The following is a 19,523-nucleotide window of genomic DNA, read 5'->3' as shown; positions in this document are numbered from 1 at the left end:
AAATAAGCATTAAACTGCAAGTCAAAACTTTTTGTTTATAAGTAAAAAAATCGGATCGAATTCGATCCGAAAACGCCGATACGCAATTTAATTGGTTAAAAAAAAAATCTTTTGTTTAATACTTAATTATGATTGGTTAAAAAAACATGATTTCGATCCTATTTTTATGATGAAAAAACGAGTAAAGTTTATTTCGTTAACACTTACGTTAAATATTCGTACGTTTTTGTATTAACTTACAAATCAAATCGCAGTTATGTCTGGACGTGGAAAAGGTGGAAAAGCTAAGGCTAAAGCCAAGACAAGATCCTCAAGAGCTGGACTTCAATTTCCAGTCGGTAGAGTGCATAGATTCCTTCGTAGAGGGCACTATGCTAACCGAATTGGATCTGGAGCACCAGTTTACTTAGCAGCCGTCTTGGAATATTTATCTGCTGAGATATTGGAGTTGGCTGGTAACGCAGCAAGAGACAACAAAAAAGCTAGGATTATTCCAAGACATTTACAATTGGCTGTTCGTAATGATGAAGAATTAAACAAACTTTTGAGCGGTGTAACCATTGCAGCTGGTGGTGTTTTGCCAAACATTCAAGCTGTCTTACTCCCAAAGAAGAACGACAAAGGACAGAAGAAGTAAACCGCTACACTCAGAAAACAACGGCTATTTTTATAGCCACACATCTTTAAAAAAACATTGTTTTTTTCACAAAACTATAACCTTAAAGTCTAATAGATAATCCATGCATACGCCTTGTCCTAAGTAACTCAAAGAAATTAAATAAAAAAATTTGATCACAACGTCAAAATAAATTGCACGTATTTGCCCCTACTAATGTCTACGGCCATACCACGATGAACACACCCGTTCTCGTCTGATCACGGAAGTTAAGCATCGTCGGGCCGGGATAGTACTTGGATGGGGGACCGCCTGGGAACTCCCGGTGTCGTAGGCTTTTCATTTTCATTTGTTGCCTTTTCATTTCAATGGTGCTGTGATATATTTCTTGTTATAACAATTAAGGAACGTGGCGGTTGTTGAAAGTGTTTCCTATGACATTTTCCTACGACATTTTCAGGTGATAGTACGAGAAAAAAGAGCTTTCAAATGCATACAAACTCGATCTATTGCCGATCATCCAATAACCCTGACGGAATGGCAAATAAAATAAAATTCCGCCGCCTTCCGAGGACTTATATCGCAATCACGTTTCGTAACAGCCAAGCGAGGTTTTACCTTAGCGTTTAAGTCACCACCGACATTTGGCCGCGCAACTTTTCTAAGCTCATTCATTTTGACTTAAGGAGGGGGCGAGCGCGGACGCAGGCCCCCACTACCAGAAATTGTACGGTCGAGTTACTGACGTTTGCAGTAATCGCAGAGGTCAGCCCAAGCGTAGTGCAATGCAAGAGCCTCACTCTGGAAGAAAACCCTCATTGATCAGTCTTTACTTCCCCGTCAGGTAAGTATGAGTTGGAACTGCACCGTAGCATGAGGGTACCCTTCAAAGTTTGTTAATGCTTGTGGCTTGAGTGTGTTATAAACTGCCGTGTCGCGGGGCATAGGCTGTATTCTCCCCCAGTGTACGCGTTTTGTTCCCGCCGTAGACTATGCAGAGTGCCGTCGGAAAGAGGACTGCTATTATTCTTTTATTGCTTATGTGGGCCGCCATCGGTAATAGTGCAACACCAAGGCAACCCGTGGTCACGGCGTGAATGAATCCACCTCCATGACCCAAGGCCAAAAATCAGATTAATATACTGACCATTCAGAGAATGGCCTACCAGATATTAAACTGATAAGAACAGATACTACACTTGATCTTAGCCATTAGGCCGAGAAGCGATAAAGAACAAGCGTTGCCATGATAGGCATCGTCCACACACCGTAACTGCTTGTGGAGCATGTCACGTTACTGTAAAGCTTACAACTGTCACCGCGTACGGATGGACGGCGACATAGTAAAAATCACGGCTGTTGATTTAGCCGTAGGATGGAGAGCGACTGTAGCGAGTGGATGGTAACTTACATGAATGCTAACAAAGGCGACGATACTAAGTGCGTGATATTACTTTCCAATATGACTGCGTACATTCCGTTTATCAACGCATTACGCCAGAACGTGCGCGCGCGTTACACAGTAGACCATGCAGCCGAAATGCGACAGTGCGACCCTGCCAGGAGTCGAACCTGGAATCCCCTGATTCGTAGTCAGATGCCTTATCCATTGGGCCACAGGGCGATGCTTATGACTTCGCCCCATCGTTATTTTGGCTTGCGCATTCGTTTTACTTACGACAGAATTCTTCGTGTTTGTAGCCATGAAAGAAAGGGACTTCTGTGAGTGAATTTTTTTACTGTGGTCTAATAAAAAAGTCGAAACGCAGTGCCCAATATATGAATTGCTCCTAATAGCCGGAAACAGGCCGTGTCGATGATGTAGGCCGACATACGCAACGCAAACCAAAGAACGCTTTATGAAAATCCTAACACGGGCGCGGAAGAAGCCCAAATTAACAGAGTAGATGTAATGCTGAAGACCTCAAACTCCAGCAGCTTCTCTTTCAGACTATTGCGTCGTGCTACAAATAAAAATTAACATGCTTTCGCATAGTCGCGGCTCCCAAAACGGACATTATACGATGTACAGAAACACACATTTCTGTTTTCGCGCCAAATCAATTCCCGGGAGTGGTACTTTTACGTCCGCATACTTCGCACCGTCTTAAATTATATCTCATTTACACGGTAATGTTTAGTATACTTCTACTGTGATAACAAGCATCGTTTATCGTTGGATTGTTGTAAGAAAACATTAAAAATGAGTGAAGCAGCTTCTCCAAAGAAAATCGCACCCAAGAAGAAACCTGCTGCAAAGAAGACAGCTGATCACCCTAAATATGTGGACATGATCAAGGCTGCTATCGCTACCCTAAAGGAACGCGGTGGTTCATCTCGCCAAGCTATTACAAAATATATTCATGCAAATTACAAAGTTGCTGAAAACTCAGATCATCATCTGAAAATGGCTCTTAAACGAGGAGTAACATCAGGCGATTTGATTCAAACTAAAGGCACTGGTGCTTCTGGATCATTCAAGCTAGGTCAGGTAAAAAAAGAAAAACCTAAGAAAAAGGCCGCAGCAAAAAAGCCAACGGCAAAGAAGCCTACTGCAAAGAAAAGTACACCAAAAAAGAAGCCAGCAAAGAAGAGCACGCCAAAGAAAGCAGCAAAGAAGCCTGCCACAAAGAAAGCCTCGGCTAAGAAACCAGCAGCTAAGAAACCCACAAAGAAGCCTGTTGCTAAAAAACCTGCAGCAAAGAAGGTCAAAAAGACTCCCAAAAAGGCAGCAAAGAAGACCGCAAAAAAATAATTTGTGTGTATCTGGCTATTACATTAACAAACGGCTATTTTTATAGCCACACATTTACAAAAAAACATTATCTTGGTACAAAGTTAAACTTGTTTAAGTCACTTAAACAGTTAAAAAAGAGTAATTTTAAGATTAGATTCCCTAAGTTTAAGTATTTTCGTTTTTAAATTTCTTATTTTCTTGCTTTTACTTTTCTTGCCCTTCATATTTTTAACATTGTCAAACTTTATGTAGCATAAAATTTTTATGTAGCATAAAATTTAAACAGAAAGCAGAACAAAGTTTGATATAAAAAGCTAGCCGTAATATTTTTTATGGATGTGTGGCTATAAAAATAGCCGTTTTTTGTTTGGTAAGATGCTTAGGCACGTTCCCCACGAATTCTTCTTGCCAACTGGATGTCTTTAGGCATGATTGTAACTCGTTTTGCGTGAATGGCACACAAGTTAGTATCCTCGAACAAGCCAACAAGGTACGCTTCAGAAGCCTCTTGCAGAGCCATAACGGCTGTGCTCTGGAATCGCAGATCTGTTTTGAAGTCCTGAGCAATTTCTCGCACAAGACGCTGGAAAGGCAACTTGCGGATCAAGAGCTCGGTTGACTTCTGGTATCTTCTGATTTCTCTGAGAGCAACTGTACCAGGTCTGTAACGATGTGGTTTTTTCACTCCTCCAGTAGCTGGTGCGCTTTTCCTCGCAGCTTTAGTGGCGAGTTGTTTTCGTGGAGCCTTTCCTCCAGTAGATTTACGTGCAGTTTGCTTTGTACGAGCCATATTTTAAGAAGTCGATGTAGTACGGATACACAAGACGGTCTAAAATGCACTATCGCGCCAAAGTTTTATTTCTCATATTGATTGACAGCTAAGGTTCAAAACAAACCATTTGATTGGTGCTAAGAAAGTAATTTCTGATTGGCTGCATAATGACATTACGCTCATTACTTTAACATTTTTATAAAATCTGTGTTTTTTGGCTACGGGAAAACGGCTGTATCTTCTGATACACAAAAGCTTTTGACTTTTTTTTTTTTTAGTAAGTAGCAGAAGGTTTGGCGAATTCCAACGATGCCAAATTTATTGCCTTACTGAAACATTAAGACCACGAATTTTTAAAAAAACTACAGTTTTACTTAAAAAAATGTACAAAATGTTCGGAACATTTTGTAATGACGCAACTCTATTGGTTAATTAGGGTGTTTCCACGAGCAGTAGGTAATTTTATGGCCTCTTTTTAAAGCTGTCTGAATTCTGTTAACTCAAACGTTGTTTTTGTACTCGTTCTGTACGCAACTATATCAATATGTCTGGACGCGGAAAAGGAGGTAAAGGATTGGGAAAAGGAGGTGCTAAACGTCACCGAAAAATTCTTCGTGATAACATTCAGGGAATCACAAAACCTGCTATTCGACGTCTTGCTCGACGAGGTGGTGTCAAACGTATCTCTGGCCTTATCTATGAGGAAACCAGAGGTGTACTGAAGGTTTTCTTAGAGAATGTTATTCGTGATGCTGTAACCTACACAGAGCACGCTAAACGCAAGACCGTTACCGCTATGGATGTTGTTTATGCCTTAAAACGTCAAGGAAGAACTCTTTACGGATTCGGAGGTTAAGCGTTGTCATTGCTCAACAAAAACGGCTATTTTTATAGCCACAAATCTTTTAAAACATTACTTTGTGCACGCTTCCAAATTACACAATGTGTAAAGTCTTGTCACAGTTACATTTATTGCTATACGATACTATGTCATATATGACACAAAAAAAATTTAGAAATACTTTGTAGGGTTAATTTGCCTGGGAGTGTTTCCGTGAAAAGCTGGGTTAAGTTAAATGTAAGCAATAACATGGATCAATGTACTTGTCTTTTCTGCAAGTACAGCTAATAATACGTATGAAAAGTGAAGCTAATCCACACACACACATGGGGAAGTATTTTAAATGTAGGCTAGTGTTCTTAAGCACATTATTTAGAAGTTTTATTAACTTCGGTTAACTTGTAGTGACGCCAAGTAAATGTTTTTTTAAAGATGTGTGGTCTTAAAAAAGACCGTTTGTGTTTGGTAGACGTTGGTTTACTTGCTGCTTGTGTATTTTGTGACGGCTTTTGTTCCTTCACTGACTGCGTGTTTTGCAAGTTCTCCAGGCAAGAGAAGACGTACTGCGGTTTGAATTTCACGAGAAGAGATGGTCGACTTTTTGTTTTGAAGAGCCAAACGCGAAGCTTCGGAAGCAATGCGCTCAAAGATGTCGTTGACAAATGAGTTCATGATGCTCATAGCTTTGCTTGAAACTCCGACATCTGGGTGAACTTGTTTCAAAACATTGTAGATGTAAATAGCATAACTTTCCTTTCTCTTTCTCTTGCGTTTCTTTTCACCAGTTCCACCAATCTTTCCTCCTTTTTTGCCGGCTCTTTTTTCACCTTTCTTGGCTACTTTAGGTGCCTGTTTTCCTCCTTTAGCTGCTGCGTCAGACATGGTTAAAAATTTTTGCTACTTAACTTGTAAATAAGCATTAAACTGCAAGTCAAAACTTTTTGTTTATAAGTAAAAAAATCGGATCGAATTCGATCCGAAAACGCCGATACGCAATTTAATTGGTTAAAAAAAAAATATTTTGTTTAATACTTAATTATGATTGGTTAAAAAAACATGATTTCGATCCTATTTTTATGATGAAAAAACGAGTAAAGTTTATTTCGTTAACACTTACGTTAAATATTCGTACGTTTTTGTATTAACTTACAAATCAAATCGCAGTTATGTCTGGACGTGGAAAAGGTGGAAAAGCTAAGGCTAAAGCCAAGACAAGATCCTCAAGAGCTGGACTTCAATTTCCAGTCGGTAGAGTGCATAGATTCCTTCGTAGAGGGCACTATGCTAACCGAATTGGATCTGGAGCACCAGTTTACTTAGCAGCCGTCTTGGAATATTTATCTGCTGAGATATTGGAGTTGGCTGGTAACGCAGCAAGAGACAACAAAAAAGCTAGGATTATTCCAAGACATTTACAATTGGCTGTTCGTAATGATGAAGAATTAAACAAACTTTTGAGCGGTGTAACCATTGCAGCTGGTGGTGTTTTGCCAAACATTCAAGCTGTCTTACTCCCAAAGAAGAACGACAAAGGACAGAAGAAGTAAACCGCTACACTCAGAAAACAACGGCTATTTTTATAGCCACACATCTTTAAAAAAACATTGTTTTTTTCACAAAACTATAACCTTAAAGTCTAATAGATAATCCATGCATACGCCTTGTCCTAAGTAACTCAAAGAAATTAAATAAAAAAATTTGATCACAACGTCAAAATAAATTGCACGTATTTGCCCCTACTAATGTCTACGGCCATACCACGATGAACACACCCGTTCTCGTCTGATCACGGAAGTTAAGCATCGTCGGGCCGGGATAGTACTTGGATGGGGGACCGCCTGGGAACTCCCGGTGTCGTAGGCTTTTCATTTTCATTTGTTGCCTTTTCATTTCAATGGTGCTGTGATATATTTCTTGTTATAACAATTAAGGAACGTGGCGGTTGTTGAAAGTGTTTCCTATGACATTTTCCTACGACATTTTCAGGTGATAGTACGAGAAAAAAGAGCTTTCAAATGCATACAAACTCGATCTATTGCCGATCATCCAATAACCCTGACGGAATGGCAAATAAAATAAAATTCCGCCGCCTTCCGAGGACTTATATCGCAATCACGTTTCGTAACAGCCAAGCGAGGTTTTACCTTAGCGTTTAAGTCACCACCGACATTTGGCCGCGCAACTTTTCTAAGCTCATTCATTTTGACTTAAGGAGGGGGCGAGCGCGGACGCAGGCCCCCACTACCAGAAATTGTACGGTCGAGTTACTGACGTTTGCAGTAATCGCAGAGGTCAGCCCAAGCGTAGTGCAATGCAAGAGCCTCACTCTGGAAGAAAACCCTCATTGATCAGTCTTTACTTCCCCGTCAGGTAAGTATGAGTTGGAACTGCACCGTAGCATGAGGGTACCCTTCAAAGTTTGTTAATGCTTGTGGCTTGAGTGTGTTATAAACTGCCGTGTCGCGGGGCATAGGCTGTATTCTCCCCCAGTGTACGCGTTTTGTTCCCGCCGTAGACTATGCAGAGTGCCGTCGGAAAGAGGACTGCTATTATTCTTTTATTGCTTATGTGGGCCGCCATCGGTAATAGTGCAACACCAAGGCAACCCGTGGTCACGGCGTGAATGAATCCACCTCCATGACCCAAGGCCAAAAATCAGATTAATATACTGACCATTCAGAGAATGGCCTACCAGATATTAAACTGATAAGAACAGATACTACACTTGATCTTAGCCATTAGGCCGAGAAGCGATAAAGAACAAGCGTTGCCATGATAGGCATCGTCCACACACCGTAACTGCTTGTGGAGCATGTCACGTTACTGTAAAGCTTACAACTGTCACCGCGTACGGATGGACGGCGACATAGTAAAAATCACGGCTGTTGATTTAGCCGTAGGATGGAGAGCGACTGTAGCGAGTGGATGGTAACTTACATGAATGCTAACAAAGGCGACGATACTAAGTGCGTGATATTACTTTCCAATATGACTGCGTACATTCCGTTTATCAACGCATTACGCCAGAACGTGCGCGCGCGTTACACAGTAGACCATGCAGCCGAAATGCGACAGTGCGACCCTGCCAGGAGTCGAACCTGGAATCCCCTGATTCGTAGTCAGATGCCTTATCCATTGGGCCACAGGGCGATGCTTATGACTTCGCCCCATCGTTATTTTGGCTTGCGCATTCGTTTTACTTACGACAGAATTCTTCGTGTTTGTAGCCATGAAAGAAAGGGACTTCTGTGAGTGAATTTTTTTACTGTGGTCTAATAAAAAAGTCGAAACGCAGTGCCCAATATATGAATTGCTCCTAATAGCCGGAAACAGGCCGTGTCGATGATGTAGGCCGACATACGCAACGCAAACCAAAGAACGCTTTATGAAAATCCTAACACGGGCGCGGAAGAAGCCCAAATTAACAGAGTAGATGTAATGCTGAAGACCTCAAACTCCAGCAGCTTCTCTTTCAGACTATTGCGTCGTGCTACAAATAAAAATTAACATGCTTTCGCATAGTCGCGGCTCCCAAAACGGACATTATACGATGTACAGAAACACACATTTCTGTTTTCGCGCCAAATCAATTCCCGGGAGTGGTACTTTTACGTCCGCATACTTCGCACCGTCTTAAATTATATCTCATTTACACGGTAATGTTTAGTATACTTCTACTGTGATAACAAGCATCGTTTATCGTTGGATTGTTTTAAGAAAACATTAAAAATGAGTGAAGCAGCTTCTCCAAAGAAAATCGCACCCAAGAAGAAACCTGCTGCAAAGAAGACAGCTGATCACCCTAAATATGTGGACATGATCAAGGCTGCTATCGCTACCCTAAAGGAACGCGGTGGTTCATCTCGCCAAGCTATTACAAAATATATTCATGCAAATTACAAAGTTGCTGAAAACTCAGATCATCATCTGAAAATGGCTCTTAAACGAGGAGTAACATCAGGCGATTTGATTCAAACTAAAGGCACTGGTGCTTCTGGATCATTCAAGCTAGGTCAGGTAAAAAAAGAAAAACCTAAGAAAAAGGCCGCAGCAAAAAAGCCAACGGCAAAGAAGCCTACTGCAAAGAAAAGTACACCAAAAAAGAAGCCAGCAAAGAAGAGCACGCCAAAGAAAGCAGCAAAGAAGCCTGCCACAAAGAAAGCCTCGGCTAAGAAACCAGCAGCTAAGAAACCCACAAAGAAGCCTGTTGCTAAAAAACCTGCAGCAAAGAAGGTCAAAAAGACTCCCAAAAAGGCAGCAAAGAAGACCGCAAAAAAATAATTTGTGTGTATCTGGCTATTACATTAACAAACGGCTATTTTTATAGCCACACATTTACAAAAAAACATTATCTTGGTACAAAGTTAAACTTGTTTAAGTCACTTAAACAGTTAAAAAAGAGTAATTTTAAGATTAGATTCCCTAAGTTTAAGTATTTTCGTTTTTAAATTTCTTATTTTCTTGCTTTTACTTTTCTTGCCCTTCATATTTTTAACATTGTCAAACTTTATGTAGCATAAAATTTTTATGTAGCATAAAATTTAAACAGAAAGCAGAACAAAGTTTGATATAAAAAGCTAGCCGTAATATTTTTTATGGATGTGTGGCTATAAAAATAGCCGTTTTTTGTTTGGTAAGATGCTTAGGCACGTTCCCCACGAATTCTTCTTGCCAACTGGATGTCTTTAGGCATGATTGTAACTCGTTTTGCGTGAATGGCACACAAGTTAGTATCCTCGAACAAGCCAACAAGGTACGCTTCAGAAGCCTCTTGCAGAGCCATAACGGCTGTGCTCTGGAATCGCAGATCTGTTTTGAAGTCCTGAGCAATTTCTCGCACAAGACGCTGGAAAGGCAACTTGCGGATCAAGAGCTCGGTTGACTTCTGGTATCTTCTGATTTCTCTGAGAGCAACTGTACCAGGTCTGTAACGATGTGGTTTTTTCACTCCTCCAGTAGCTGGTGCGCTTTTCCTCGCAGCTTTAGTGGCGAGTTGTTTTCGTGGAGCCTTTCCTCCAGTAGATTTACGTGCAGTTTGCTTTGTACGAGCCATATTTTAAGAAGTCGATGTAGTACGGATACACAAGACGGTCTAAAATGCACTATCGCGCCAAAGTTTTATTTCTCATATTGATTGACAGCTAAGGTTCAAAACAAACCATTTGATTGGTGCTAAGAAAGTAATTTCTGATTGGCTGCATAATGACATTACGCTCATTACTTTAACATTTTTATAAAATCTGTGTTTTTTGGCTACGGGAAAACGGCTGTATCTTCTGATACACAAAAGCTTTTGACTTTTTTTTTTTTTAGTAAGTAGCAGAAGGTTTGGCGAATTCCAACGATGCCAAATTTATTGCCTTACTGAAACATTAAGACCACGAATTTTTAAAAAAACTACAGTTTTACTTAAAAAAATGTACAAAATGTTCGGAACATTTTGTAATGACGCAACTCTATTGGTTAATTAGGGTGTTTCCACGAGCAGTAGGTAATTTTATGGCCTCTTTTTAAAGCTGTCTGAATTCTGTTAACTCAAACGTTGTTTTTGTACTCGTTCTGTACGCAACTATATCAATATGTCTGGACGCGGAAAAGGAGGTAAAGGATTGGGAAAAGGAGGTGCTAAACGTCACCGAAAAATTCTTCGTGATAACATTCAGGGAATCACAAAACCTGCTATTCGACGTCTTGCTCGACGAGGTGGTGTCAAACGTATCTCTGGCCTTATCTATGAGGAAACCAGAGGTGTACTGAAGGTTTTCTTAGAGAATGTTATTCGTGATGCTGTAACCTACACAGAGCACGCTAAACGCAAGACCGTTACCGCTATGGATGTTGTTTATGCCTTAAAACGTCAAGGAAGAACTCTTTACGGATTCGGAGGTTAAGCGTTGTCATTGCTCAACAAAAACGGCTATTTTTATAGCCACAAATCTTTTAAAACATTACTTTGTGCACGCTTCCAAATTACACAATGTGTAAAGTCTTGTCACAGTTACATTTATTGCTATACGATACTATGTCATATATGACACAAAAAAAATTTAGAAATACTTTGTAGGGTTAATTTGCCTGGGAGTGTTTCCGTGAAAAGCTGGGTTAAGTTAAATGTAAGCAATAACATGGATCAATGTACTTGTCTTTTCTGCAAGTACAGCTAATAATACGTATGAAAAGTGAAGCTAATCCACACACACACATGGGGAAGTATTTTAAATGTAGGCTAGTGTTCTTAAGCACATTATTTAGAAGTTTTATTAACTTCGGTTAACTTGTAGTGACGCCAAGTAAATGTTTTTTTAAAGATGTGTGGTCTTAAAAAAGACCGTTTGTGTTTGGTAGACGTTGGTTTACTTGCTGCTTGTGTATTTTGTGACGGCTTTTGTTCCTTCACTGACTGCGTGTTTTGCAAGTTCTCCAGGCAAGAGAAGACGTACTGCGGTTTGAATTTCACGAGAAGAGATGGTCGACTTTTTGTTTTGAAGAGCCAAACGCGAAGCTTCGGAAGCAATGCGCTCAAAGATGTCGTTGACAAATGAGTTCATGATGCTCATAGCTTTGCTTGAAACTCCGACATCTGGGTGAACTTGTTTCAAAACATTGTAGATGTAAATAGCATAACTTTCCTTTCTCTTTCTCTTGCGTTTCTTTTCACCAGTTCCACCAATCTTTCCTCCTTTTTTGCCGGCTCTTTTTTCACCTTTCTTGGCTACTTTAGGTGCCTGTTTTCCTCCTTTAGCTGCTGCGACAGACATGGTTAAAAATTTTTGCTACTTAACTTGTAAATAAGCATTAAACTGCAAGTCAAAACTTTTTGTTTATAAGTAAAAAAATCGGATCGAATTCGATCCGAAAACGCCGATACGCAATTTAATTGGTTAAAAAAAAAATCTTTTGTTTAATACTTAATTATGATTGGTTAAAAAAACATGATTTCGATCCTATTTTTATGATGAAAAAACGAGTAAAGTTTATTTCGTTAACACTTACGTTAAATATTCGTACGTTTTTGTATTAACTTACAAATCAAATCGCAGTTATGTCTGGACGTGGAAAAGGTGGAAAAGCTAAGGCTAAAGCCAAGACAAGATCCTCAAGAGCTGGACTTCAATTTCCAGTCGGTAGAGTGCATAGATTCCTTCGTAGAGGGCACTATGCTAACCGAATTGGATCTGGAGCACCAGTTTACTTAGCAGCCGTCTTGGAATATTTATCTGCTGAGATATTGGAGTTGGCTGGTAACGCAGCAAGAGACAACAAAAAAGCTAGGATTATTCCAAGACATTTACAATTGGCTGTTCGTAATGATGAAGAATTAAACAAACTTTTGAGCGGTGTAACCATTGCAGCTGGTGGTGTTTTGCCAAACATTCAAGCTGTCTTACTCCCAAAGAAGAACGACAAAGGACAGAAGAAGTAAACCGCTACACTCAGAAAACAACGGCTATTTTTATAGCCACACATCTTTAAAAAAACATTGTTTTTTTCACAAAACTATAACCTTAAAGTCTAATAGATAATCCATGCATACGCCTTGTCCTAAGTAACTCAAAGAAATTAAATAAAAAAATTTGATCACAACGTCAAAATAAATTGCACGTATTTGCCCCTACTAATGTCTACGGCCATACCACGATGAACACACCCGTTCTCGTCTGATCACGGAAGTTAAGCATCGTCGGGCCGGGATAGTACTTGGATGGGGGACCGCCTGGGAACTCCCGGTGTCGTAGGCTTTTCATTTTCATTTGTTGCCTTTTCATTTCAATGGTGCTGTGATATATTTCTTGTTATAACAATTAAGGAACGTGGCGGTTGTTGAAAGTGTTTCCTATGACATTTTCCTACGACATTTTCAGGTGATAGTACGAGAAAAAAGAGCTTTCAAATGCATACAAACTCGATCTATTGCCGATCATCCAATAACCCTGACGGAATGGCAAATAAAATAAAATTCCGCCGCCTTCCGAGGACTTATATCGCAATCACGTTTCGTAACAGCCAAGCGAGGTTTTACCTTAGCGTTTAAGTCACCACCGACATTTGGCCGCGCAACTTTTCTAAGCTCATTCATTTTGACTTAAGGAGGGGGCGAGCGCGGACGCAGGCCCCCACTACCAGAAATTGTACGGTCGAGTTACTGACGTTTGCAGTAATCGCAGAGGTCAGCCCAAGCGTAGTGCAATGCAAGAGCCTCACTCTGGAAGAAAACCCTCATTGATCAGTCTTTACTTCCCCGTCAGGTAAGTATGAGTTGGAACTGCACCGTAGCATGAGGGTACCCTTCAAAGTTTGTTAATGCTTGTGGCTTGAGTGTGTTATAAACTGCCGTGTCGCGGGGCATAGGCTGTATTCTCCCCCAGTGTACGCGTTTTGTTCCCGCCGTAGACTATGCAGAGTGCCGTCGGAAAGAGGACTGCTATTATTCTTTTATTGCTTATGTGGGCCGCCATCGGTAATAGTGCAACACCAAGGCAACCCGTGGTCACGGCGTAAATGAATCCACCTCCATGACCCAAGGCCAAAAATCAGATTAATATACTGACCATTCAGAGAATGGCCTACCAGATATTAAACTGATAAGAACAGATACTACACTTGATCTTAGCCATTAGGCCGAGAAGCGATAAAGAACAAGCGTTGCCATGATAGGCATCGTCCACACACCGTAACTGCTTGTGGAGCATGTCACGTTACTGTAAAGCTTACAACTGTCACCGCGTACGGATGGACGGCGACATAGTAAAAATCACGGCTGTTGATTTAGCCGTAGGATGGAGAGCGACTGTAGCGAGTGGATGGTAACTTACATGAATGCTAACAAAGGCGACGATACTAAGTGCGTGATATTACTTTCCAATATGACTGCGTACATTCCGTTTATCAACGCATTACGCCAGAACGTGCGCGCGCGTTACACAGTAGACCATGCAGCCGAAATGCGACAGTGCGACCCTGCCAGGAGTCGAACCTGGAATCCCCTGATTCGTAGTCAGATGCCTTATCCATTGGGCCACAGGGCGATGCTTATGACTTCGCCCCATCGTTATTTTGGCTTGCGCATTCGTTTTACTTACGACAGAATTCTTCGTGTTTGTAGCCATGAAAGAAAGGGACTTCTGTGAGTGAATTTTTTTACTGTGGTCTAATAAAAAAGTCGAAACGCAGTGCCCAATATATGAATTGCTCCTAATAGCCGGAAACAGGCCGTGTCGATGATGTAGGCCGACATACGCAACGCAAACCAAAGAACGCTTTATGAAAATCCTAACACGGGCGCGGAAGAAGCCCAAATTAACAGAGTAGATGTAATGCTGAAGACCTCAAACTCCAGCAGCTTCTCTTTCAGACTATTGCGTCGTGCTACAAATAAAAATTAACATGCTTTCGCATAGTCGCGGCTCCCAAAACGGACATTATACGATGTACAGAAACACACATTTCTGTTTTCGCGCCAAATCAATTCCCGGGAGTGGTACTTTTACGTCCGCATACTTCGCACCGTCTTAAATTATATCTCATTTACACGGTAATGTTTAGTATACTTCTACTGTGATAACAAGCATCGTTTATCGTTGGATTGTTGTAAGAAAACATTAAAAATGAGTGAAGCAGCTTCTCCAAAGAAAATCGCACCCAAGAAGAAACCTGCTGCAAAGAAGACAGCTGATCACCCTAAATATGTGGACATGATCAAGGCTGCTATCGCTACCCTAAAGGAACGCGGTGGTTCATCTCGCCAAGCTATTACAAAATATATTCATGCAAATTACAAAGTTGCTGAAAACTCAGATCATCATCTGAAAATGGCTCTTAAACGAGGAGTAACATCAGGCGATTTGATTCAAACTAAAGGCACTGGTGCTTCTGGATCATTCAAGCTAGGTCAGGTAAAAAAAGAAAAACCTAAGAAAAAGGCCGCAGCAAAAAAGCCAACGGCAAAGAAGCCTACTGCAAAGAAAAGTACACCAAAAAAGAAGCCAGCAAAGAAGAGCACGCCAAAGAAAGCAGCAAAGAAGCCTGCCACAAAGAAAGCCTCGGCTAAGAAACCAGCAGCTAAGAAACCCACAAAGAAGCCTGTTGCTAAAAAACCTGCAGCAAAGAAGGTCAAAAAGACTCCCAAAAAGGCAGCAAAGAAGACCGCAAAAAAATAATTTGTGTGTATCTGGCTATTACATTAACAAACGGCTATTTTTATAGCCACACATTTACAAAAAAACATTATCTTGGTACAAAGTTAAACTTGTTTAAGTCACTTAAACAGTTAAAAAAGAGTAATTTTAAGATTAGATTCCCTAAGTTTAAGTATTTTCGTTTTTAAATTTCTTATTTTCTTGCTTTTACTTTTCTTGCCCTTCATATTTTTAACATTGTCAAACTTTATGTAGCATAAAATTTTTATGTAGCATAAAATTTAAACAGAAAGCAGAACAAAGTTTGATATAAAAAGCTAGCCGTAATATTTTTTATGGATGTGTGGCTATAAAAATAGCCGTTTTTTGTTTGGTAAGATGCTTAGGCACGTTCCCCACGAATTCTTCTTGCCAACTGGATGTCTTTAGGCATGATTGTAACTCGTTTTGCGTGAATGGCACACAAGTTAGTATCCTCGAACAAGCCAACAAGGTACGCTTCAGAAGCCTCTTGCAGAGCCATAACGGCTGTGCTCTGGAATCGCAGATCTGTTTTGAAGTCCTGAGCAATTTCTCGCACAAGACGCTGGAAAGGCAACTTGCGGATCAAGAGCTCGGTTGACTTCTGGTATCTTCTGATTTCTCTGAGAGCAACTGTACCAGGTCTGTAACGATGTGGTTTTTTCACTCCTCCAGTAGCTGGTGCGCTTTTCCTCGCAGCTTTAGTGGCGAGTTGTTTTCGTGGAGCCTTTCCTCCAGTAGATTTACGTGCAGTTTGCTTTGTACGAGCCATATTTTAAGAAGTCGATGTAGTACGGATACACAAGACGGTCTAAAATGCACTATCGCGCCAAAGTTTTATTTCTCATATTGATTGACAGCTAAGGTTCAAAACAAACCATTTGATTGGTGCTAAGAAAGTAATTTCTGATTGGCTGCATAATGACATTACGCTCATTACTTTAACATTTTTATAAAATCTGTGTTTTTTGGCTACGGGAAAACGGCTGTATCTTCTGATACACAAAAGCTTTTGACTTTTTTTTTTTTTAGTAAGTAGCAGAAGGTTTGGCGAATTCCAACGATGCCAAATTTATTGCCTTACTGAAACATTAAGACCACGAATTTTTAAAAAAACTACAGTTTTACTTAAAAAAATGTACAAAATGTTCGGAACATTTTGTAATGACGCAACTCTATTGGTTAATTAGGGTGTTTCCACGAGCAGTAGGTAATTTTATGGCCTCTTTTTAAAGCTGTCTGAATTCTGTTAACTCAAACGTTGTTTTTGTACTCGTTCTGTACGCAACTATATCAATATGTCTGGACGCGGAAAAGGAGGTAAAGGATTGGGAAAAGGAGGTGCTAAACGTCACCGAAAAATTCTTCGTGATAACATTCAGGGAATCACAAAACCTGCTATTCGACGTCTTGCTCGACGAGGTGGTGTCAAACGTATCTCTGGCCTTATCTATGAGGAAACCAGAGGTGTACTGAAGGTTTTCTTAGAGAATGTTATTCGTGATGCTGTAACCTACACAGAGCACGCTAAACGCAAGACCGTTACCGCTATGGATGTTGTTTATGCCTTAAAACGTCAAGGAAGAACTCTTTACGGATTCGGAGGTTAAGCGTTGTCATTGCTCAACAAAAACGGCTATTTTTATAGCCACAAATCTTTTAAAACATTACTTTGTGCACGCTTCCAAATTACACAATGTGTAAAGTCTTGTCACAGTTACATTTATTGCTATACGATACTATGTCATATATGACACAAAAAAAATTTAGAAATACTTTGTAGGGTTAATTTGCCTGGGAGTGTTTCCGTGAAAAGCTGGGTTAAGTTAAATGTAAGCAATAACATGGATCAATGTACTTGTCTTTTCTGCAAGTACAGCTAATAATACGTATGAAAAGTGAAGCTAATCCACACACACACATGGGGAAGTATTTTAAATGTAGGCTAGTGTTCTTAAGCACATTATTTAGAAGTTTTATTAACTTCGGTTAACTTGTAGTGACGCCAAGTAAATGTTTTTTTAAAGATGTGTGGTCTTAAAAAAGACCGTTTGTGTTTGGTAGACGTTGGTTTACTTGCTGCTTGTGTATTTTGTGACGGCTTTTGTTCCTTCACTGACTGCGTGTTTTGCAAGTTCTCCAGGCAAGAGAAGACGTACTGCGGTTTGAATTTCACGAGAAGAGATGGTCGACTTTTTGTTTTGAAGAGCCAAACGCGAAGCTTCGGAAGCAATGCGCTCAAAGATGTCGTTGACAAATGAGTTCATGATGCTCATAGCTTTGCTTGAAACTCCGACATCTGGGTGAACTTGTTTCAAAACATTGTAGATGTAAATAGCATAACTTTCCTTTCTCTTTCTCTTGCGTTTCTTTTCACCAGTTCCACCAATCTTTCCTCCTTTTTTGCCGGCTCTTTTTTCACCTTTCTTGGCTACTTTAGGTGCCTGTTTTCCTCCTTTAGCTGCTGCGTCAGACATGGTTAAAAATTTTTGCTACTTAACTTGTAAATAAGCATTAAACTGCAAGTCAAAACTTTTTGTTTATAAGTAAAAAAATCGGATCGAATTCGATCCGAAAACGCCGATACGCAATTTAATTGGTTAAAAAAAAAATCTTTTGTTTAATACTTAATTATGATTGGTTAAAAAAACATGATTTCGATCCTATTTTTATGATGAAAAAACGAGTAAAGTTTATTTCGTTAACACTTACGTTAAATATTCGTACGTTTTTGTATTAACTTACAAATCAAATCGCAGTTATGTCTGGACGTGGAAAAGGTGGAAAAGCTAAGGCTAAAGCCAAGACAAGATCCTCAAGAGCTGGACTTCAATTTCCAGTCGGTAGAGTGCATAGATTCCTTCGTAGAGGGCACTATGCTAACCGAATTGGATCTGGAGCACCAGTTTACTTAGCAGCCGTCTTGGAATATTTATCTGCTGAGATATTGGAGTTGGCTGGTAACGCAGCAAGAGACAACAAAAAAGCTAGGATTATTCCAAGACATTTACAATTGGCTGTTCGTAATGATGAAGAATTAAACAAACTTTTGAGCGGTGTAACCATTGCAGCTGGTGGTGTTTTGCCAAACATTCAAGCTGTCTTACTCCCAAAGAAGAACGACAAAGGACAGAAGAAGTAAACCGCTACACTCAGAAAACAACGGCTATTTTTATAGCCACACATCTTTAAAAAAACATTGTTTTTTTCACAAAACTATAACCTTAAAGTCTAATAGATAATCCATGCATACGCCTTGTCCTAAGTAACTCAAAGAAATTAAATAAAAAAATTTGATCACAACGTCAAAATAAATTGCACGTATTTGCCCCTACTAATGTCTACGGCCATACCACGATGAACACACCCGTTCTCGTCTGATCACGGAAGTTAAGCATCGTCGGGCCGGGATAGTACTTGGATGGGGGACCGCCTGGGAACTCCCGGTGTCGTAGGCTTTTCATTTTCATTTGTTGCCTTTTCATTTCAATGGTGCTGTGATATATTTCTTGTTATAACAATTAAGGAACGTGGCGGTTGTTGAAAGTGTTTCCTATGACATTTTCCTACGACATTTTCAGGTGATAGTACGAGAAAAAAGAGCTTTCAAATGCATACAAACTCGATCTATTGCCGATCATCCAATAACCCTGACGGAATGGCAAATAAAATAAAATTCCGCCGCCTTCCGAGGACTTATATCGCAATCACGTTTCGTAACAGCCAAGCGAGGTTTTACCTTAGCGTTTAAGTCACCACCGACATTTGGCCGCGCAACTTTTCTAAGCTCATTCATTTTGACTTAAGGAGGGGGCGAGCGCGGACGCAGGCCCCCACTACCAGAAATTGTACGGTCGAGTTACTGACGTTTGCAGTAATCGCAGAGGTCAGCCCAAGCGTAGTGCAATGCAAGAGCCTCACTCTGGAAGAAAACCCTCATTGATCAGTCTTTACTTCCCCGTCAGGTAAGTATGAGTTGGAACTGCACCGTAGCATGAGGGTACCCTTCAAAGTTTGTTAATGCTTGTGGCTTGAGTGTGTTATAAACTGCCGTGTCGCGGGGCATAGGCTGTATTCTCCCCCAGTGTACGCGTTTTGTTCCCGCCGTAGACTATGCAGAGTGCCGTCGGAAAGAGGACTGCTATTATTCTTTTATTGCTTATGTGGGCCGCCATCGGCCTTTTGAGCGGTGTAACCATTGCAGCTGGTGGTGTTTTGCCAAACATTCAAGCTGTCTTACTCCCAAAGAAGAACGACAAAGGACAGAAGAAGTAAACCGCTACACTCAGAAAACAACGGCTATTTTTATAGCCACACATCTTTAAAAAAACATTGTTTTTTTCACAAAACTATAACCTTAAAGTCTAATAGATAATCCATGCATACGCCTTGTCCTAAGT

The 19,523-nt window shown here is 40.4% G+C and overlaps 11 non-coding genes across 11 annotated transcripts; 4 read left to right on the top strand and 7 right to left on the bottom strand.

Annotated features, from left to right (window-relative positions):
* The first annotated feature begins 834 nt into the window (after positions 1 to 834).
* On the top strand, positions 835 to 953 carry LOC130658189 (5S ribosomal RNA). Its single transcript, XR_008985405.1, has one exon. It is a non-coding gene; the product is annotated as a 5S ribosomal RNA (ribosomal RNA).
* Positions 954 to 1,303: 350 nt separating this feature from the next.
* LOC130660149 (U1 spliceosomal RNA) lies at positions 1,304 to 1,468 on the bottom strand. The gene has a single exon (XR_008987350.1). It is a non-coding gene; the product is annotated as a U1 spliceosomal RNA (small nuclear RNA).
* A 185-nt stretch (positions 1,469 to 1,653) lies between these two features.
* LOC130661194 (U2 spliceosomal RNA) lies at positions 1,654 to 1,845 on the bottom strand. Its single transcript, XR_008988388.1, has one exon. It is a non-coding gene; the product is annotated as a U2 spliceosomal RNA (small nuclear RNA).
* A 4,865-nt stretch (positions 1,846 to 6,710) lies between these two features.
* Positions 6,711 to 6,829, top strand: LOC130658188 (5S ribosomal RNA). The gene has a single exon (XR_008985404.1). It is a non-coding gene; the product is annotated as a 5S ribosomal RNA (ribosomal RNA).
* Positions 6,830 to 7,179: 350 nt separating this feature from the next.
* LOC130660148 (U1 spliceosomal RNA) lies at positions 7,180 to 7,344 on the bottom strand. Its single transcript, XR_008987348.1, has one exon. It is a non-coding gene; the product is annotated as a U1 spliceosomal RNA (small nuclear RNA).
* A 185-nt stretch (positions 7,345 to 7,529) lies between these two features.
* On the bottom strand, positions 7,530 to 7,721 carry LOC130661193 (U2 spliceosomal RNA). The gene has a single exon (XR_008988387.1). It is a non-coding gene; the product is annotated as a U2 spliceosomal RNA (small nuclear RNA).
* A 4,865-nt stretch (positions 7,722 to 12,586) lies between these two features.
* Positions 12,587 to 12,705, top strand: LOC130658186 (5S ribosomal RNA). Its single transcript, XR_008985403.1, has one exon. It is a non-coding gene; the product is annotated as a 5S ribosomal RNA (ribosomal RNA).
* A 350-nt stretch (positions 12,706 to 13,055) lies between these two features.
* On the bottom strand, positions 13,056 to 13,220 carry LOC130660147 (U1 spliceosomal RNA). Its single transcript, XR_008987347.1, has one exon. It is a non-coding gene; the product is annotated as a U1 spliceosomal RNA (small nuclear RNA).
* A 185-nt stretch (positions 13,221 to 13,405) lies between these two features.
* On the bottom strand, positions 13,406 to 13,597 carry LOC130661470 (U2 spliceosomal RNA). The gene has a single exon (XR_008988662.1). It is a non-coding gene; the product is annotated as a U2 spliceosomal RNA (small nuclear RNA).
* Positions 13,598 to 18,462: 4,865 nt separating this feature from the next.
* Positions 18,463 to 18,581, top strand: LOC130658185 (5S ribosomal RNA). The gene has a single exon (XR_008985402.1). It is a non-coding gene; the product is annotated as a 5S ribosomal RNA (ribosomal RNA).
* A 350-nt stretch (positions 18,582 to 18,931) lies between these two features.
* Positions 18,932 to 19,096, bottom strand: LOC130660146 (U1 spliceosomal RNA). The gene has a single exon (XR_008987346.1). It is a non-coding gene; the product is annotated as a U1 spliceosomal RNA (small nuclear RNA).
* Positions 19,097 to 19,523: the final 427 nt, after the last annotated feature.

The sequence above is a fragment of the Hydractinia symbiolongicarpus genome, chromosome 9, assembly GCF_029227915.1.
Source record: "Hydractinia symbiolongicarpus strain clone_291-10 chromosome 9, HSymV2.1, whole genome shotgun sequence".
Taxonomy (NCBI): domain Eukaryota; kingdom Metazoa; phylum Cnidaria; class Hydrozoa; order Anthoathecata; family Hydractiniidae; genus Hydractinia; species Hydractinia symbiolongicarpus.
This window is presented reverse-complemented; position numbering and strand designations above follow the sequence as displayed.